Consider the following 22,066-nt stretch of genomic DNA (forward strand, 5'->3'; position numbering starts at 1 on the left):
AATTGTTTGGTAGAAATGTAGCACCAGAGATGTTTAGATATATGGTACGTTATGTTTTGGCTGTCAACAATTGGGGCGAGGACATTTGTCAAGCTGCTAGATAACAGCTCTTTGTTCTTGTGTTCGTGTTCATTATCTTCCTTAATGAATGCGAAATACAATTGATTGATTGATTGAGAGATTGTTAGTAAATGCCGTCATTGACTTCTAAACTGGACATTGTGACTAATAATACATTTGTGTTTGCTCCATTACATTGTTCATGACTACTGAAAGATAGCGCAGCCTGGTTTGCTCACACAGCTCATATGATAAGTCTTCTAGATGTAGTAGGTGCTACTCTGCATATGCGTGAAAAAGTATGCTTAAGGTCTCAAATGGCAAATTCGTACTCTTTATTCTTATGAGTTATGGATTTAAGATCAGATTAACATGTTGTGTCTGACATTAATAGCATTTTAGTAACCACAGAATTTGGTATGCTGAAGACACACCTAATTAGCTTGTTGGGCTGTTTAAAAGTGCAAGCTATATCGTGATGCTTTCATTTCATGTTAATCGAGAAGCTCTACATGATAAAGGAAATTTTAGCGTAATAATGAATTGCCTTATTTCATGCGGCAGCTTTCTTCCATAACTACATGAGTTCAGTGCCAGCGCAGGGTGCACCAAGAAGAGTAAAGGCTGTTCTGGAGGACCTTTCTCAGAAGCATGCATGGAGACATGCAGAGGACGTGTGCTCAATCAATATGCCTTTCTTGTGGAAGATACTCTGGTATTCTCTATCTCCTTTATGCCGCAAGTAAATCTGTTTCACGTATATATTGTGCTGTATTTGTGGCAGCAGCAACCACCCGATACCTGCAACTACATTAGCAAAATATTATGCTTCAACAAAACTTGATTCGGCCCGCGTGAGCGACATAGGACAAAAAAACAAGGTTCTTTTCAAGAAACTTCTCGAAAGTACGCGTTTAAATCTATGCAGGTACAATTTATGACACGATTGGAGTGGTGGACAAGCATTCAGTTTTGTTGTATTTATTTCTGTGTTGAACGCGTATAACTTTATGTTGATAATTATGAACTCGTACCAGTGTGTGGGAACGGAACGAAAACCAAAAACGAAAAACGAAAAAGCGATATTTGTGACCGGAACGAAAACGTAACCAAAACATTATCTATTATTTTGTTCCGGAGTGAAACAGAAATTTTTAAAATCGTATTTTTTTGGTTCCCGAGAAAACTTGGCAATGCTGAACAACTGAGGTCACGAACATGAGCTATTGTGCATATCTCAGGGTACAGTATTAGCGCGTACCTCAGGAAGGCATTCCAAAGCAAAGATATGTTGAAATTGTGCGAAAAACAAAAACAGTGGCAGTCGGAGAAATTTATATTAACGCAAGTGGACCTTTGCGCGCCGGTCATGCAGGGCAGCGTGGACAGAGAATTGCCGGCGCTGAAGTTTGTTGCAGTGAAAGCTGTTGTGAGATCGCAACAGCTGCTTTTAGCGCCATTGTTGTCCGCCGCCGCCGTTGTGCGTATCGCATAAAATAAAAAAAGAAAAAAATGAAATGGGAATCAAATTTCGAGGATGGAATGGGATTTTAATCCGCGCCCTCTGCGTGGCAGTCGAGTATTCCACCACAGCGCCACGCTGGTGCTTGTATCTCCTTTGCAAAAATACTCTATACAGGCGTCATGTCGAGCAAAGAATCGTGCTAACATATGTAATATAGCGTGGCAGAAGAGTAAAATAACAACCTAGCGTCGCACGATCCGAATAGCGCAACGCGTCGGTCATTGAATGCTTCCAACCCGTTACAAAGGACTCAGCCATAATTCTTCGTCGTCATCAGCCAGAGCACAAAGTGCACATAATGCCTTACAGATGTGTAGCGAGTACCGCGATCCTCCGAAGAATGACGAAAAAAATCACAGCATATCCACGGAGTGAATGATGATGAGTGGGCGACGCTGCGGAGGTTCATCGGTAAACCGTAAATCTTCCGTGAATTCTGCCCAGTACATCATCACCAACGTGAGATCGGGCGCGTTTATACTAAAGGTTCGATGAGAGTTATGACGACTTGCAGCTCACTTTAATTTACATGTACACTGTGAATTTTCATTGTTTAGAAAACCATTGCTTTAGAAAACATCTGGCGTCTTTGGTTAAGTAGCTGGCGTCTTTTCGTTTTGCTTTTAGAAAACATCTGGCGTCTTTCTTTGGTTTATTTCATCAATCAACGGCGTTTTGAACAAAATTGTTATTGTTAATCACGCACAGGAGAAATCTCACCAGGCACTAGCTCGGAGGTAAACAATAGCTGCTAATGGGAATGAGAGACAGAAGAAGTAGGCTTTTAGCTAACACTTACACTTTTACTTCTACTAACGTTTCCTACTGGAACATGCCAATGGCTGCTAATGGGGAATGAGAGACAGAAGAATTCGGCTTTTAGTTAACGCGCACGCTGCGAATTTTTTATTGTTCAACAACGCACAGGAGAAATCTCCCACCGGCACCACTTGGAGGTCAAGATCTGGTACTAGCGTTAAGACTGGTTACGCACTAGGACGGGGACGAACGGGTGCCGCTTTAATAAAATGGCATAGTGGATGCTTCGCTACTTCAGAAAGATTACCATAATTTATCGCGTAGTGGGTACCTTGCATGTGTACTTGTATTAGCAGCCCCAAGAGAGTCTACAACGGGCTCTAGAAAGGCCGCTCTTGCAGCCAGCTTTAGCTGTGACTGTGCTTCGTGTTACGCGCAGGCCTGGCGATTTTTTCATCAAAACTGAGGTCTCGCACGTCAGATGGGACGCTCCATGACGTGCTGCTTCTGAGATCGTGCTCGCTCCCTTGACACAAAGCACTGAGCCCGCCAAAAAAAGATTTTATTTAACTTTTGAGAAAATAAATACTATGACTTTGAAGGGCATACTGGTTTGCACTAGTTGGTAGGAATTCGTGGTAGAGTTACTTCCGCTCCTCTGAAGAACGTGGGATGAACGTGTTTTACCCGTGTCACAGTTGTCAAAGAGCAGGGCAAGTAACTACATCACAAATCCAATGTTTTTTATGATCACCTTAACTTTAAATTTTTGAATAAAAAAACCGTTACGAACCGTTACGGAACATTTTTTTTTCGCTCTGGAACAGAAACGTAACGGAACTTTTTGCGGTGGAACGAAACTACAACTGAAATGAATAACATTTTGTTCCGACACCCTGCTAGCAACACAATTTACAAATCTTAGAAAAGCCTGGCCAAACCAAGATCAGCTGGGTGCCCACCAGTCTTGTGACTTAGTCGCGCTCATTTGTTATTGCCAAAGCAATTTACGGACACTCTCGGCGGAGTTTTTCCGTCGCCATCGCCTTCATGTCCCGGATATTTCTATGTACGTATCTACATAAAAAGGGACGAAGAAAAATAAAGAACAAGAAAGAAAATTACACCATCTCCCACTAAAGATAACCATTTGTGGTCTACGAGCGTAGCGATGTGGGCTTGTTGGTGCATAATGGAAAGGCAGTTTCTTAGCGCTGTTGTAGACGAGGACACAAAGGAAGAGACACTTAGCGCCCATGTGTCTAGTGTCTCTTCCTTTGTGTCCTCGTCTACAACAGCGCTAAGAAACTGCCTTTCCACCATTTGTGGATGCGAAGCAGCGGGGAGATGATTAGCTGGAGCGCGAGACGGTGTAATTTTTTTTCTTGCGTTCTCGAGTCTGTGCCTTCCTCTGGCGTAGAATCAGCACTGTCTTCCAGTATCTCAACCACGCGCCGCTGGTGGTAAGCAGATGTCGAAGGAGTTCGAGCGTGTTTTCTGTCACGCAATGCTCCCACATTTGTTTTTTCGATTTTAAAGGTGCTCTTGAGAAGCGCAGGACGAAGTGGCCCCTTTCTGTATCCACTCGTTATGTGAAACAAAAAACAGAAAGAACACCGGCAACACCTAACGCAAAACGCCCCCGTGTGACACGAGACGCAGAGGGATCACCCCACGCGCCGCAGTTTAAAAGAAAAAGAAAAAAATTAGCAGATCTCACACCTTGTGGGAATCGGTTTCATGCGACGCAGTCAGCGGGTAGTTCTATGTTGATTTCTATGTTGATCAAGTGGCACGAGGTAAATCCACGTAGTTCTGTGTGTAGTAGATATCTGCACATCGTGGACTTACCAGGCATGTCGACGACATTGGCGTTTATAGGTAGCATATGGCCTGACATAACGTCATCGCTCACATTAAGCACAAACGTCAGTTTTACCGAAAGGAAGTGCACTTCATGGCGCGATGATGTGAATATCATCCTGAAGTTTCGTTAGCGTATTCATTGGAGGTGCAGCGACGCTTGAATATAGCATGCTGAATCATAGGAATACAAGTGTAATGTTTATTAGACTGCTATAAAAGCGGTGCCAACACTGGAACCACAGACATTAACCTGCAATGACGCCTGATTCATAGGAGTACATATGTAGCGCTTATTGCTTTGTTATAAAACTGCATAGCCAGCGCCACTACCACAATTGGCTTTGCATCAACATTACGATTGCGTAGGGTGGTATTACAAAGGAATTTCCAGATCTGGCGTGGCTCTGTGGTAGAATACCTTACTGCCACGCATAATTCGTGGTTTCGATGCCTGTTGGGATCCTGATTTTCGTTCCTTGTATTCGTCGGGTCAACACTCATAAGCGTTTATAAACCGCTGCAACGGCCTAGGTGCGAGTCACTCTGTATATGAACTTTAGTTGTTCCCCGGCAGCCAGACTGCTGTCCGGTTACTTGGGTATGCAATAGGGACATGCGGTTTGACCCTATGGCTTCCTCACCCACAACACAACCAATCACCTGTGGCGCATACCCGTATACCACGGCCCATGGTAAACGGCGATGTGCCACACCTGTCTGTAGGAAAGGATTTGACGAGGTACGCTACAGGATTTTCACGTATTCCATGTCTTCAGCAGATAATCGTCAGACCCTGTTATCCTCCCATACTAATTTTGGTCTACACCAAGTTACGGAGGCGACCACGAGAGCACCCAGACGTAGGCGACTAGATAGATAGATAGATAGATAGATAGATAGATAGATAGATAGATAGATAGATAGATAGATAGATAGATAGATAGATAGATAGATAGATAGATAGATAGATAGATAGATAGATAGATAGATAGATAGATAGATAGAAACGCTCAAAGTTTGATAGGTTCTCTGCCAAATGATTCGCATTTAATATCTAAGAGCGCCTGATATTCCATTGTCGACACCTGCAGCGCGTTGCTCAAGCACAAGGACGTAACAGCTGCAACAGTTGTTAGTTCACGCTTGGCCACTGTATACCGGTGCGTTCTTTTCGCACGTCCTTCTTTGCACTTCAGCGGCGCGCTGCAAGTATCGAGCTGCTTGTCGTCCTTCGTGTGACATTCCAATTTCTTGCTACCGCATTCACTGCTTCGCCCTCGTGGCGAAGCAATGAAATATGTTCTAATGAAATTGTTCTAATGAAATATGTGGAACCCATCGGTCAAAACGATCGAGGCGGCCTTGTTTTCCGAGAGCATATTCAACTCACTGCTCAAAAGATAGTTAGAAAGATGTGCCAGATAAAAGGCGCACAAAAATACGTAGTCTTCGACAATCTCTGAGAGGTTGTTTAAAGATAGAACGTTGGAAAATGAGTGTTCAGAAATTGATAGTGCGGATAGCGAACATTCGCCTACGAAGCGTCCGAAAGGTTAAATTTCCGAAAACAAGATTACGAAAAGTCAGCGTTTTATTTAGCTGTCGCTGTGGTACAGCAGTTGCGGTGTTCAGCTTCTGTCCTCAAAGACGTGTGTTCAGTCCCGGCCGCGGAAGTCACCGTTTCAATGAAAGTAAAGTGCTAGAGGCCCGGAATTAGTGGACACCATCACTACTACATTTCACAAAATCATATTAAATTATCGTAACTGAAACCTTACACATTATTCAAATTCAGCGTTCAGAAAACCAACATTCCAAAACCGAACATTGGTGGGAGTTTGACTACATGAGGCTCAAATGTCCGACGATGCGACTGGTAAAGCGAGCAGCTGCACAGCGAGCACGGCTAGCTGCGTCATGCGAAAGTTCTGATTCGCACGGTATAGCGCTGTATAGTAACCGAGCTCATGCCGTTGGAGACCACTCAATAAGCTCAAAAGACGCAAGGAATTGAAGAATCGATAGATAATTGACACGGATCCGCAGATCACCACTTAAGAGCTTAGCAAGGTATCTTCGAAACACTTAATTTTGCGCAATGACTGAGCGGCACCCTCAAATACGGGATATGGCTCGCATTACATGTCTCTGAATGTCACAAGTACTCCGAGGGATCTTGAGACAGCGAAAAAAGTTCGAACCCCTCACATTTTCACTTTCTTATACTCTACCATATTAGCGCAAACTGCCATTCGCGCAAGTTTCTGTGCAATTTGAAATTCAAGAGCCATTCAACTGACTGTTGGGCGTGGTCCGAATGCCCCGGTTACACGACTCCACTCAGTAGTAAGGGCTCAAAGAAGTGCGGAACGTCAGACGGTATGCCATTATAAAACCACATTTACAAATGCCACAGTTAATAACACTCAGCGCACCATCATTTATTCAGCACACATGGATACGGAAGTCTACCGGACCGGTACCGCTGTTGAGGTGTCGCTCACTCAACTTGCTTGAGGGCAGCTTCTTCCTCCCGCCCCATCATATTGCAGGCTTGGTTCACGAGTTGTTTAGCAAGTTCGCACGCCTCTCCTTCTGCCGCGAACATGGTCACTGGAAAAGAAAAACAGTCAGTCGAGCAAATGGTCGTCACAACGTGCAATTTGTACATAAGAAAGAATTTCGCGGGTTTCGGGTAGATGTTGACCATGGATGATCGATAAAAGCGAATCTTTAGGGGACGTCATATCGCTGAAAATATATTTTTAATGGTCGTGAACAGAGCCGTAATTTAACAACCCTAGCATTTGACGACATTTAGATATGATATAATTGTACTATACTTTATTTGTCGTTTTAATTAGGCGGAGAGTACGCAGCCGAATTCTCAGCTTTTTTAATCCTCTCAAATATAAGGAAATGATGTGATATGCCTCATTCTACTGAAGATAAGAAAAGCGTTGTGTGATTTGTATTTCTGTTGGGCATTCGGGCAACGATAATGAGGTAGGGTCGATTCACTCGGCGCATTTGTCGCGGATTGTGGCGTTCGAGGGTATCAACCGTGCGTTAAATATTGGAGATAGGTTTAGACGGCTTGGACCATTGGGGTTGTGCAATGGCCCAACACATTGTAAAGTTACATATTAGTCCAGATTTCCAGCACAATACAGGGTGTATCGGGTGGTATGCGTAGACGGGGTACATACGCGCGCGCAAACATACACACGCACATACACGTTTACAGGTGGTGGACAAGCCTTCGTCACTGTCTTCGTCCCTTGCTTGCATATAGTACGTGGGGTCCAGCATGAAAGGCGTTCGAGAAAACCGGTATATATATATACAAGCACGCACACACACGCACAGACACAGACACACACACACACAGATATATATATATATATATATATATATATATATATATATATATATTATGTGCGTTCAGGCGGTTGCAGAATTCTCGGTTGCGCCTCTATAGCAGCCAACCATGCGTAGGCTATCAGCCTACCCCAACTCAAGTATACATATATATTACCATGCGGAAATCTTCTGCTGTGCACAATATATTTTCAGGAATGCAAAATAAAGGTGTTTAATTTGCTTTCTTCGTTCTGCTACGGAGATGACAGCCATTGTGGTCATTGACGAAAAAAAAAACACGCGAAGGCAGTTTTCGGTAGTCTGTACCGTTATCGTCTGCTTTGCATTCGCTCATCGTAAAGACAAGCACTCTTCCCTACAGAGATCGCTTAGGGCATGTCACCGCCTTTCAAAAATACTTTTACGTGAAAAATGTGTCCCACGTCCGAACATATTCCGCTGCAGGTGGACACTTTGTTTCAGTGAGCTACATCATCTGAGCAGTTTGTTTTAATGTCTGATGCTCTTTAGTGTGGTAAAATTGACAGGGTCTCTAGTGCATTCGCCTAAGATGGCGCGAAGGCCAAAGCCATACTCCTCACACTCGATGTATGATCCTGCCCCCTCCCTTCCCCACCGAAAGCTTTCTGCACCTGAAATGGTTTTGCATGCCTCCGGGATTGGCCCACCTTTTACCCAGCGACGATGTATGGTGATGACGTCGCTGTTTGGCATCATTGGCATGCGACTCGCACACTTCTGCGATCTGTGACGTCATGATGACGTCATATGGTTATGTCATCACGTGATGGTGATTTTTCGCATCGCGTGCGGGGACGCATCCTACCGCCGGTGCATTTTCCCGTTTAATGAGGCATCTAAGGATCTTGCCCAAAAAAGATTCTACTATAGAGATATGTGGTTGTGTTAAAAGGGTCAAGAACCACTCCACGGTCTTGGTGAAAAAATACATCCTGCGCATAGCAGAATGTGCTGTGAAATCTTTTAAAACTAAATATGCGAGGTGCTCTGTTCTTAGTGTTTTTATAGTACTTGAATTTAGTTAAAAGATAGCGTAGTTATCCTGGTTCACTGCACAGCTCATTCTGCTCTTTACGATCCTATTAGGCCCCTTTTGATTTGCGCCATCTGTCCTTGAGTTATTACCATTGGCGCTAGTTTCGTTTATAAAATTTTACGGGGTGAATAATGTTTGTTCAATGTTCTAAAATAGTAATAATTACAATACAAAAATATAACTGTAAATTTCGATTAAAACGCTAAAGCTTTTTGTCAATGACTGACGAGCTACCTGAAACCTCTCTTCGTTCTATATTGTGGTGCTGCTGTGACTGTCCTTGCATGCAGTCACCACTGTTTTGATGTAAATGAATAATTACAGATAAAAACAGAGGTAGGTCGTGAAAAAAAATAACGCCAGGCCTGCGTACAACACGGAATACAGTGCCAGTAAAGCCTTGAGAAGAGGCTTTCATAGAGCCTCTTTCAAATTCCCGTAGGACGCCTACTGCAAGCACATTTGCAAAGTATCCACTGCGCAGTAATCCGTCGTTTGGCGAAGTAGCGATGATTATTTATTTATTTACCGTCAGGGCCTTTCGGCATTAGAGAGGGGAATGGGTTACAGGGGAAATACTTGAAAAGGAGCAATTAATAACAATGGTAACAGTAAACCGCGATTAATACAATATTTGTTAATCATACAATACTAGCGGAGTATGTCAAGATGCTGTACAACGAGGAATTGAAGAAAAGGGAATAAAAAAATGAAAAGAAAATGAAATAACATGAGTGTTATTTGCTTATTATACAATACTAGCTGGGCATGTAAAATACAGCGGTGAAAACAAGACTGTAGGTGCTTTTTTTATTTATTGCATAATGAGACTGACAGATATAGCAATAATAATACACCATATAAACGGGCAGGTAACATTAGTTGATACACGTGATTATTACATACAATGTTGGCTAATGCTTTGCGAGACTTCTCGTTGTTAAGAGTAGATACAATATCAGCCAAAAGGTCATTCTATTCACGTAATGTACGAGGGATGAATGATTCTGAAAAGGACGTTGTGTTACAACACAAATTCTAACTTTGTGCTGATGATCAATGCGGTGAGATAAGTAATATGGTCGTGACATGAATTCCGGGTGTGGAGTAGAATGGTGATAAATTTATGAAAAAATGGTAAACGAGAAATTTTACGGCGTGTAGCCAGTGGCTCAAGACCGAGACGTGATTTCATTCAGGATGTACTTGCCATTCGGCTGTAATTCCAAAGAATCAAACAACATGAGTTATTTTGGATTAGTTCGATGGAATGAGTTAGGTTGTCGTGATATGGGTCCCATATAGCTAATGCACACTGTTGCTTTGGCCTTAGCGATGTTTTATAAAGTAGTAATTTTAATGGCGATGGAGCGCGAGAAAAGTTACGGCGCAAATAACCAATGTAGTGGTACCTTGATTAGTTATGTACTCTAAATGTTTGTTCCATGTTAGGTTAGATGTTATATGTTATAGCCAATACGTGCCTGTAAAATAATACGCTAGACACTTTGTTGATGCGGTGCCTTATGATGATGATGAATATGAAACATTATGCTTGATTGTAAGTGATTTAACGTCGTAAATATCAAGGGACAGCGGAGCTGAAGTGAAGCCTCAGCGATGCAGTGCAACGTAATGGAAAGCCAGCTCATCAATACTGACATCAAAGTAGCTCTGAGCTCAGCGCGACCGCACATTTCCTTCCGCAACGCCCGACTCCGCCTTATTACATGCGCCACAGCTCCTCATGTAAGCTCACCCGCACTTCCGATCCGCTTCACCATCTTTATGTCTGGAACCTGCAGCTTGCATGTCTGTAAGTGCGGCTCTGTGACGAAATACCTGACTGCCAAGCAGAATTCCTGCGTTCTATCCTTCTTCGAAAATTTAGTCATCATTGCAAATGTGCACGATAACTGCGACGGATGGCGGCGGCTCTCGTGGTGACTTCATCGGCTCTCGTGGTGACTTCATGACATCTTACAGGAAAAAAAATATTGACGCGTTGTACAATCGCGCTCAATATGAGTAGCAACATGGTGCCCGTAGCTGCAGAGGTCCCAAGCCTGAACAGTTACCCTGGAAAATGCTAAATTGGTTTACGGAATACCAGAGCACGTACAACATTTTGCAAATCATATTGCGCGCGACTGCACATACCGGCCTTTTTGGCTTACGTTGTGCTCTTTGCACCTGATTAAATCGTGCAGATACTTGAATTTTCGAAATGAAAGCAGAAATCACTTAACATTTAGGCACTGTTGTTGCGCAGCATCTTAGTGGTAAGCAGGGCACTCCCAGTGCAAATGCGAAGACAAGAAAGTATAGTGTATAGCGGAGAAACGCACCTACGGCACAGCAAGGCGTTTCGTGAGTTTCTATATTGCCCTCGCTCTATATTTATCTCTGCATCATATCTGTTCTAGAGTGCTCGGCCTGCCACGCATACACTAACCCATTAAGTCGAACTGTTAATTGAGCGACCTGCGCCCTCTTTTTAAAATAGATGTGCTTGTTCATGTGGGCAAAGCGGGTACTGCCAGCTACCCCTCCTCTCTTAAGCTAGCAGCCCGAAGTAAAGTGGAGACAAACAACCTGAAAGACAGCGAGCACCAGTTATTTACGGCGTCAATAAAACACACAAGCAATATAAAAAAGATATGAAGGCAGCTTTGCACTAGTGGCGCCGAGCCCGAACGAAGTGCGTAAGTGGGCGCCTGGCTTGCCTCTCTTTAATTTCCGTTTTCTCTCTCTTTTGCACTTTTACAGTCTTTCCGCCGCTCTTTGTGTTCTTGACCCCTCTCTCTTCTCTATTTCTCGCTATATATATATATATATATATATATATATATATATTGTAGAGGAACGAGACAGAAATAGACACAGCGCCTGTTCACTAGGCCGGCCGTTCTATTCTGCCAGCTTCGTCGTTCTGTTCTTGGTGCCAGCCGATCTCGCGCCCGTGCCCGAGCGCCGCTGTCTTCCTTACACTCGGCCACGCTGTGAAATTTCATGGCGAGCTGCACAAATGGTTTCGGGTGGACGACATTGGCTGTTCGGCGCTGGTAGTCGCAGGCTCACAATATATATTTTTTTCTCTCTGTTTCATTCCATTTTTCTCTCTCTTTCTGCCTTGCCCTCTCTTTTCTCTCTCTCTTTTTTCCCTGTTTCTTTCTATATCTTTGTGCCTTTGTCTATTTGTTTTAAATGCGAAGCATTTCTTAGCGAGCCTAAGGCACTTTGAGGGTTTCTCTCTACGTATCTATCCATCCAGCCGCCTACGTCAAGGTGCTCTCGTCACCACCGCCTTAACTTGGTCTAGATTAACATTTGTATGGGAGGGTAAGATTGTTTGACGAATGTGACTGCCGCGTACGCCCTCCTGCCGAAAATCCTCCCACATACGTCGTCGAACACTTTCCTCCAGGCCCGTGGGGCACGTACCCGTATACCATAGGCCGTGGCATATGGGTATGCGCCACAAGTGGTTGACGGTTTCTACCTACCCTGGAACGGCGAGAACAGACATTGCTGATATAAATGCAAAAGCGCTAAGAAAAACGGACATCGGCAGCGTTGCCCAGACGAAGGCAAAGTATATAAACCAGGATCGCAGCAGGAATCGAACCCAAGTGTTCTGCGTGCCACTCAGGTATTCTACCACATGGCCACGGCAGTTGTTGAAGCTGCTTTGGAAAAAGAGCCTATACAGAAGTAATATTGGTGCAACGTCAACTGCGGGTATAGTGCTGGCTATCTAATTTTATAAACACAACGCAGGAAACATTATATATGTACTCCTGGGCCAAACAACGAAACTTTGCTTTCCTCAGTAAGGAAGCCTTCATTTTGGTGAGGACGCCTTATGTCACTCTGAAAGCTTCCTCACTGAGGAGCCGTCGACGAAGGCTTCCTTGGCGCTTTCTCAGCTTAAGGTTGCTTTGGGGCTACCTTCGTGCGCCCTTAGGTCCGCTTTTGGCCCTGAACGAGAGCTTCACCTCACAGCTGTGACGAGCTAGCCCACGGGATGCTTGTTTCCGAGGAAACCCTCCCACCCTACCTTTGCGGGCAGACGCGAGCGTGCGTGCACGGTGAAGCGCGTTTAGACTGACAGCGTTTAAATAGGCGGGCGTTTGAGTGTTGCTAGAACGCACCACGTTTTGCGCTCGACTACGGTGGCTTTTCACATTTAGTAATCGCAGTTGGAAGAAAGCGTACACGCGTCTCTATACTAACACTTCAAATTGGAAAGTGATGTGGTGACCCAACTTTTTTTTACAGAATAAACGCTTGTGAGCAAAGCATATATTCGATAATCTCGAACGCAGGAGCGAATAGAGACTCTTTATTATTTGGGAAAATTAGGTGTAGAGTGGGGGTAGTGACGCAGTAACTGTCTCTCAGGCGAGCACACCACAACCGAAACAGCTGGGGGGAAAGGGAAGTAAAGTATAGAAGAAGTTAGAGTTAGAGTGGAGGAGGAGACCTGGGGGAGTTAAACGCATGACTGGGGGGAGAGGGGAAAAAAAGAAAAAGGAAACACGAGTTAAACACATGACTGAAAAAAACGAAAAACAACACGGAAGTTCCGTTTGTTGGGGGCTTGGTCGGCGAGGTTCAGAGAAGACGGTCGGCCAGTTGCGCGGCCTCGATGTAGTTGAGGACCGCGCGCAGGGCAGGGCGCACGCGATGGGCTGATCCTACCGGGTGCAGAATGTCATCCACCGTGGCAGACGAAAGTCCCAACTGCCTGAAGGCACGAGCGAGCGCTTCGCGGTGGGTGGAGAGGGCGGAGCAGGAAAGGAAGAGATGCGCTACGGTTTCGGAAACCATTTCTTCGGCGAGGACGGGTGAAGGGAGCTTTCAGAGTACGCTTGCTTCCTCCGTCGATACTTGGCTGGAAGGAGGCCTCACGTAAGGTCAGGACGCGGTCGAAGGAAAGGAACATTTCGTTGTTTGGCCCCTATGATTGAGGCGTCATTTCGGGCTAACGTGAACTGTTGTTCCAATGTTGGCTATGCTTTTACAGCAGTCTGATAAATATTACATTTGTATTCCTGATTCAAGGAAGCTATATACAAGCGTTGCTCGAACCCGGCAATACGATAAAGTTACACACGATTTTAACATCATCGCACCGTAAAGTGCACTCGCTTTGGATAATAGTGATGCGTGTGCTCTAACGTGAGTGCTGACGTTACATCAGAACATAAGTTACCATTACTCTGCCAGTTGTGGTGACATTCCTGGTTCGACAATGACGTGCACACAACTACTGCACTTGCATAAACACGTCGATAAACCTCGTAACACTTGGCTCAATGCAAAGAAAAATACAGCAGAGGCAATTACTCGCCGACTGCTGCGCATGAAACCGATTCCCACAAGGCGTGGAATCTGCCGTATAATAAATGACAGAGTCTTCAGCCAACACAGTAACGGCGAACACAGACATTGACACGCAAGGAAAGTGATAATAATAATAATAGTTGGAGTTTTATGTCCCAAAACCACGATATGATTATGAGAGATGCCATAGGGAAGGGCTCCGGAAATTTTGACCATCTGGTATTCTTCAATTTGCACCGAGATCGCACTGTACACGGGCATCTAGCATTTTGCCTCCATCGAAATGGTACCGCCGCGGCCAGGATCGAACCCGCGACCTTTTGGTCAGCAGCCGAGCACCATAACCACTACACCACCCCGGTCGACGCAAGGATAGTGAGGAAGCTGAAGATAGAACACCTCTGGAAGACGCTCAACTATCATCCCCGCATCCACGTGGTCCGCAAAGTGGACTACAAAAAAAATAAAAACTGCGGTGATAGCTTCCTACAATAAATCTGCCGAGAGAACCAGTGCCCTCATCATTACCAGTGACTTCAACATCGACTTATGAAGGCCCAACAACGCCTCGTCCTTATGGTGCGTGAAAGACGGCTTGGATGTGGACAGGACACCAAAAGACCTCGCTACCAAGTCCAGGACAGGAGGCATCATAGATCATTTCATCGTAAGAGGTATCCAGGATTTCCACCAGCTACACTATATCTCGGACATCACTACACTTAGACCCCTCGTCGCCGCGATCACGAACGGATACAACAAGTCCGGTCCAGCTGCTGGTGCTCACTGATCACGGTGATGATGACCTTGTATGTTCGGATTCGCGCTATGCAGTATTGAAGAATATATAAGCACTACATATCAGCTTACCGCGTCTGGTGTTGGTAACACCCATGTTGCTGTTGGCAGCGTTACGTGAATGTAAACAACCGGTTATATAATACATATGCGACTCAACACATGAGTATGCGTATACCACTTCCACATTTCTCTAGGGTAATTCCGTAACGTTTCGCTCAATATGAAAGATTACGCCACAGTCACCATCCCGCGCATGCTTCGCATAACATCGATTCCCAAGGTACGAGGGATCTGCCTATTTTTTTGTCTTTCTATCCTTTTCTGTCGTTCTTTCTATCTCTATTTTACTCTTTCTTTCTATACCTCGCTGTACTTGTTCTTTACCCACCAAAGTTATTGCACCCCACCACGGAAAAATCGGCGCATGTGTCGTGGGAGCTAAGAAGATGAACAAGAGGACAAAGACAGCGCGTACCGATTGATGATGATGATAGTTTTCTGTTTGCCCTACACAAACTAACGGTCGGCTTGAACAACGCTGCTGTTAAAACCAAATGGGTTCTGCCTGGCAAGCGAGGATTATTTAGAAAAAGGTAGACACCTGAGCACCACCAGCAGAAAAAAGAAGCACAAGAAGAGACGCTCTTGGGCTTCTTCTTTCTGCTGGTGGTGCTCAGGCGCTTAGCTTTTTCTCGGAGTTATGTACCATTTAGGCCAGCAACAAGTTCTGCTTTTATGAGGCTTGATTTCCCGGTGGACAACAATATACGCCATTGTCAGATATAGACAGTAATTCACGCAGAGTTTAAAGAATAGGAAGTATACGAAATGTCGCTCTTCGCTCGGAAACTACATTTTACATATCTGAGCCTCAACCATTAAGATCATATGTTAGTCAAAGGTGAACAAAGGCCACGAAGTACATTTCCGCTTTTTCTTCTGAAAAATTGGGATAGTGAGAACTTAAGCTTAAGAAAGAAATTAGAATTTAAGAAGAACTTAAGCAACCAAGAAAGTATTGTTGTACACTGTGGGATGTATATTTTAAAGTAGTATGGCGTATGATAGCTTACCTATAAGGAACACAAGAATGAAATATCCATACGCGGGAGACATTTTCCTGTGTCTTGCAAGAGGTGGCGCTTTCCAAAAGAAATGTCTGGAAGGATCAGTAAAAGCATGCGACAGAAACGTGTGTCATTATTCAGAACAAATCAAGAATTTATACTGCTAGCCTAACCGACCGCATTTTGAAAATGATCATGCTGAAATCCCTACATTTGTTCGCTTGAGACATAAATACTAAAAAGCAAGGAGCACAGGCATCTCAACTGATTTTATTCCCAGTGAAAAGTTTCAAACATACTCTTTCATTGAGCACGTCTTGTCGCATTGCGCATAAAGATTAGAAGACGTGAAAAAAATGGAGTGCATTATTTCAACAAAACTTCCCCCTGCTACAGTGGAGGTCCATGCCCTCAAAATGATGACTTGCACTCTGTCACAGATGCGCAAATTATATTATACGCAGAAGTTTCAGAATTGAACCTAATAATGTAAACTCTTTTTATGACAGAAGTGTTCAGTATGAGACGTAATGGTGCAAATGATTTGTCTGCGTAGTGCGGAGAATGGAACGTAGTTGTCGTGCCGAATATGTGTTAGCCAGAAGCGTGGAGAATTGAAGGAAAGGGGATACATATGAAAAAAATTGCAGTGGCTTAGCTCGGCTATGCCAGGACATACGTAGCGTTTGCAAAGGTTCAGCTGATTATTCCTAGCTTTCCATATTGTCTAGGATTATTAGCCTTCTTCTGTTCATTCTTCGTACGCTGAAGCGCTAATTGCCAGGCAAGTACTTCGGGATCCGATGAGATCAGCTTCGCGCCTCTTCTGCGCCGTTGAGCAGCATTTGCGCTCTCCTTCTCCATGGCGTTACCCACCTGGAAACTCCAGTCAGGGGTGCTATCACGCGGCTTCAGCGCACTGTTAGACGGCGACTGCACCGACTGTACAGCGAAGGCGAATAGCAGCGCGCGCGCCGGCGCCAGTGTGTCTGTCATGGCTACGACGTCACTCCTCTCGAATGCGCAGACCAGCAGCGGCGAGTCGTGAGCAGCGGTGGCGGAGTCTACGCGCGCACCGGCGCCAGTTTGTGTGCCGCGGCTACGACGCCACTCCTCCCGAACGCGCAGACCAGCAGCGGCGAGTCGCGCGAGGCAGTGGTGGAGAGAGCGTGGTGGCGGAGAGCGCAGAGAGCGGTGAGCCAGCTGTGTGACATCACTGATCCTCGCGCATGCGCAGCACGGCTCATGAGGATCCACGCTGAATCGGCTCCGGCTAGGCAAGTGTAGCTAACGTTACAAAATATACCTACATTTTCTCGAAGGAAGGACAGCAGGCTTCTTGCAATGCGCACTTATTTTGACGGCGTCAACCAGCGCTTTCGTATAACACGCATCGTGGTCATTGCATTTGGCAATGACGAAAACAAATACCAAAGTAATACAAGGCATGCGGCATTATCAATGCTGTTGCACTAATAATATAGAAAGAATTCATCACGTTTGATGCCTGTCAGTTCGAGAAATCAGAAGGTGACGACTACCGCCTGTCATTGCCTGATGGCATGGGATTATAGCAAATATCGCAACACGCACATCGTCTATTGTCTTCGAGTGCGCCATCTTAATTTTATATTATGTTACATTTTAGCTGGACGTCTTGCTTATGAGTCATGATGTATTTTAGTGCGCGAGAACAAAAAGTAAAAAAAAACAGACAGCGACAAATGAAAACATCGCTTCCCATCTTTAGCCGCTCTCTCGTTGTCAATTGTGCTATATCGCGATGTAATACATCAAGGATCCACGCCTAGTAGCCCGGTAAAAAACCTCGCTATATGTATACGTGCGGCGCTTCGACCAGAATTATTTCCCTCATCATATTTGTAAATTGACATAACGAACTCATAGTTCTAACTTGGTATATGCGCAAAATGGGCATAGGACTACATGATTGCACTAGGAGCACTTTTCGCTGTTCATTGCAAATAATTTGAAGAGCCACATAACAGCGAGAAACCGAATTGTGCAGCTTTCATTTTTTTTTTCGCTGGTCAGACAGCTCCACGTCAAAGCTAATTTTCCGGACTTGTTTTGTTGCCTAGAATAACGTGAATAAGGTTGCTTGGTTGTGGTTAGCGACGTACAGGCGTTCGCACTTCTGGAAATGTTCATCAGACGCTCCAAAACTAGCGGCAAACGGCGAGAACTCTTCGAAGTCTCAGTATCGAACACAGCGGCACAAACTATGAACAGCAGAAGTGATCAGAAAAGGACCTAGTAATATAGACTCTTTTTATGACAGCGGTGTCCAGTCTGAAACGCAATGGTGGAAATGTTTTCTCTGCGAAGGTCTGAGAATCAAACACTGTTGAAGTGCCAAATGGCCTGTACCAATATGTATTGAAAATGGAACAGAATAAAATATATATGAAAAAATACCTCTATTTTCCCTCAGGATGGACAGCAGGCGTCTGGTACTGCGTATGTCGTCGTCGTCGACGCGCGCTTTTATATTTCACGCATCATGGTCATTTCACGAGGCAAGGACGAAAGCACATTCCAGAGTAATACAAAGCGCACGGGAATACCTTCGCTGTTGCTCTAGAAACGCATATAAAAATTCTATGCGCTTCATGCCTGCGAGATAGCGCGAGAAAACAAAAGATAACGATGACGGACTAGCACAGCCTGATGGCAAGTAATTATACCAAATGTCGCCCAGTTACCTCTCACATTGTTTTGAATCCTTGGCGGCCTTTTAGATAAAATCATGAAAACAATTTTTTGAATTCCGAAACATGAAAATAAAGTACCTTTGTTTATGTGTTCGTTTCTCTTGTCACTATTCACTGGAAAATTAGAATTATATAAACGAGAGACATTGAGTTTTTCATTGCATGAATAAGTGTACCTGATTGAACAAAAAGTCACAGTGTCTCTTGTGGACTTGCCGAAGACGATTTGAAGGAGAAGCAATCCCTTTGTTTTTCTTATCCCCCCCCTGGGGGATTTCGACGATGCCATGTGATGACGTCGTCACGTGACGTCACCTTATGTCACGCGATAGTGAAGTCATGATGGTGTCATATGGTGACAATCAAAGGATGAATTTTTATCACTCGTGTTGGCGCCAACGTAGACGCTCACTTTTGACGTTTGATGAATGATCAAAGGCTTTGGGCTTAATAAAACTAAATTGGTAGTGGCATTTGAATGTACCACCGCGCTCTCAGAAATCTGATGTTTCATGCACTGGAACACGCCCACAATAACTTTTCTTTGAAAAGATATCTTCCAAATATAAACGGCAATAGAATGTATATCAAGTACACACCTGGAGGTGATATGTATCTTCTCCTCGAATACCAACCGACTCACCTATACAGATAACCACAGAATGCACAGATATATTTATATGCGTGCGCTATTAAGGGTGAGTGGATTTTATTAATCAAGAAGAGAATTGTGCTATTCATATACGTGTTGCCACTACAAAATACCAGTCTACGTGAAGATGCAGGCGCTCATCCACATTTTTGATTTACTAATCCTTTTAATAAAATTGATTGTTTAGAAGAATATTGGTTCAGAAGGACAGTCACTGTAAACAAGCTGCAACTATCCACCATCTAAATAACTACACGGTCCTACTCTTAGTATGCCTACTCTAGAGGCACTGATTTGTCGGGCCGCTCTTGTATACACCGAGTCGAAACGGCGGCTTATTCCAACCTGAAGCTCATGTCGTCCGTTTATTCTTTTTGGCCACTGCTAAAGATGCCCTGGCAAATGTTGGGGCCACTCAGTAGTCCGATGTGTCCTCCGTCGCCTGTGCGTGCAGGCTTTTATTTATCTTCGTTCTCTCGGTCATGCGCTTTTCCACAGGAACAGATTGCTGGATGGCTGCAAGAATCCATAATGTAGGGCACTTACAAAGACTCCGAATGATGAATAATATTAACAACAACATCTGGTGTTTTGCGTCCCAAAACCACGATGGAATTACGAGGCATGCCGTAGTGGAGTGCTCCGAAACTTTCGACCATTTGGCAATGTTTATTATGGACCTAAAGCTATGTACCCGGACCTCCAGCATTTTAGCTCCAATTGAAAATGCGACCGCTGCGGCCGGCATCAAACCACGCGGTTCGGTTGAGCAGGTGGGCCCCATAACCATTAGGCACCGCAGCTGCTGAACTTCAGTGAGGAAAAACATGGTATTGCCTCTAGATAAAGATGACACAATAGGAAATCAAAAGATAATCGCACTAATGTACACTGCCGGGGACGCGTTTTTCAAGGAATAGGATTACATTAGGAATTAATACAGTTCGCATTCGACCAGTGCTTGATAAAGGTAAAAGTCAGGGTCAATGTATTTTTTTCATCTAAATTTGTAGCCGACTGCACAGCCAGCCAGCCCACCTGCCAGCCCTAGAAAGAGGCTGTCGCAAAGAAATGTTTTTCTTTTGACTTTAGTTTCATTCCGCCGCGAAAACGATACATTGCGTTTCTGTTCCGGAACACAAAAGAAATCCGTAAGAGTATGTAACGGTTTTTGTTGCATACAAATATTTCAATATAGCGTAACAATAAAACACAGTATTTTTTTTAAATGTGAAGCCTTTCTTATCGAACCAAAACGGCCTTGACCGTTTCTATCTATCTATCTATCTATCTATCTATCTATCTATCTATCTATCTATCTATCTATCTATCTATCTATCTATCTATCTATCTATCTATCTATCTATCTATCTATCTATCCGCCTAGGTCAGGGCGCTCTCGTGGTCGTCTCTATAACTTGGCGCATACCAAGGTTTGCATGAGAGGGAATAAGTGTATGACGAACACGACGAACAGGTCATTGTATGAATAGTGTGAGATACTTGTTACGCATATAATGAAACTTTGTCCTTCAGTCATGTGTGGAACATACGCGCACTTCAGGGCCCGTGGAATGCGTGTAAGAGTCACAGGTGCATAAAAGTGTGTATCAACCCAGAAACGGCGAGGAAATGCTTTGAAAACGTTTACCTGATGGCAGTATGGAGCCTGTGTCGCAGAAAATGCGGGGCAGGCGTCAGCAGCATTGTCGGTGAGGGAAATGTCAGACTGGAGGAGAGGCTGAAAATGACCGTTAAAGCCGCAATCGAACCTAGGCATTCTGCGTGGCCGTCAAGTGATCAACAACAGAGCTACACCAGTGCTTGTACCTATTTACGAAGAAGACTTATAATGGCGTCATATCGCGGCAACGTCATCTGTGTTTGCAATGCTCACTATCGGCGTAAGTAACAATTAATAATCATTACATATCAACTCCCATGGCTCGCCAACCTATGGTCATACATTACTCAAAACGCAGGAATACGGCACAAACCGCTTCTTATGATGCGCACATCATCGCACCGTAGCAATCAGTTTATTTCATGAAAACTGACATATGTGCTCTAAGGTGGGTGCCGATGTTACATCGTCCCATAGCTTACACTTTGACCGTCAGTGTACTGGACGAGCCTGGTAAGCGCACAATCAATCCCGTAGTCAGAGAGGGGGTCCCTAGTAGTAACCTCCCACATTGTTGCTTCCTCAAATGTGCACTTTCCTCAAAATGGGTGCTTTTCTAATTTTGTCAAGGCCTTCACCAAACGCTCCCTCTCCCATGCTACCCCGAAAAAGTTCCTCGCTACGGGTCGATCCCCGATATAGCCATGACTACTCAAAATGGTCAAGGAAGTCTGTCTGACTCGGAAAGCTCGATTAAATGCAACAAATAATCAGCATAGGCCACTAATATCCTACTCATTCGCATGACATCAACTCCCGGAATGTGTGCGTCGCCAGGGTATTTCTGCGGCTACACAGAGGGACCTCCTATTCCCTGCACAGCACCACACCCAGGTTTTCAAGGCGGTTCTTCGCTTCCTTGAGGACACTGGACCGGCCAACCGGCTATAGTAGCCGCTCGCCGCGTCCTCGGTCATGGACAGCATTCCTCCTCTCCTTCTCCTCCCTCTTCTCATCTTTATCTCCCTTTCCCCCTTTCCCCTACAGGCGCTGAGCCGTGCTCCCAATAAGGGTTGTAGAAGTTGCGCCTTTTCCTTTCCTCAACCTCTCCTCCTCCTCCTCGGAATGAGTGGGATCTGCCGAATTTTCCTTTAGGTGAATTCCAAATTTTCCGAGTAGGACGAATC

At 44.6% G+C, this 22,066-nt stretch overlaps 1 long non-coding RNA gene across 1 annotated transcript in view; it reads right to left on the reverse strand.

The window, feature by feature from the left end:
• Positions 1 to 6,647: 6,647 nt before the first annotated feature.
• The window catches only part of LOC119400750 (uncharacterized), a 90,728-nt gene continuing 75,309 nt past the window's right edge, over positions 6,648 to 22,066 (reverse strand). Inside the window, exon 3 of the long non-coding RNA XR_007416884.1 lies at positions 6,648 to 6,823. This is a non-coding gene — a long non-coding RNA (uncharacterized LOC119400750). The remainder of the gene's footprint in view (positions 6,824 to 22,066) is intronic.

Source organism: Rhipicephalus sanguineus, chromosome 7 (assembly GCF_013339695.2).
Source record: "Rhipicephalus sanguineus isolate Rsan-2018 chromosome 7, BIME_Rsan_1.4, whole genome shotgun sequence".
In the NCBI taxonomy this organism is placed as follows: Eukaryota; Metazoa; Arthropoda; class Arachnida; order Ixodida; family Ixodidae; genus Rhipicephalus; species Rhipicephalus sanguineus.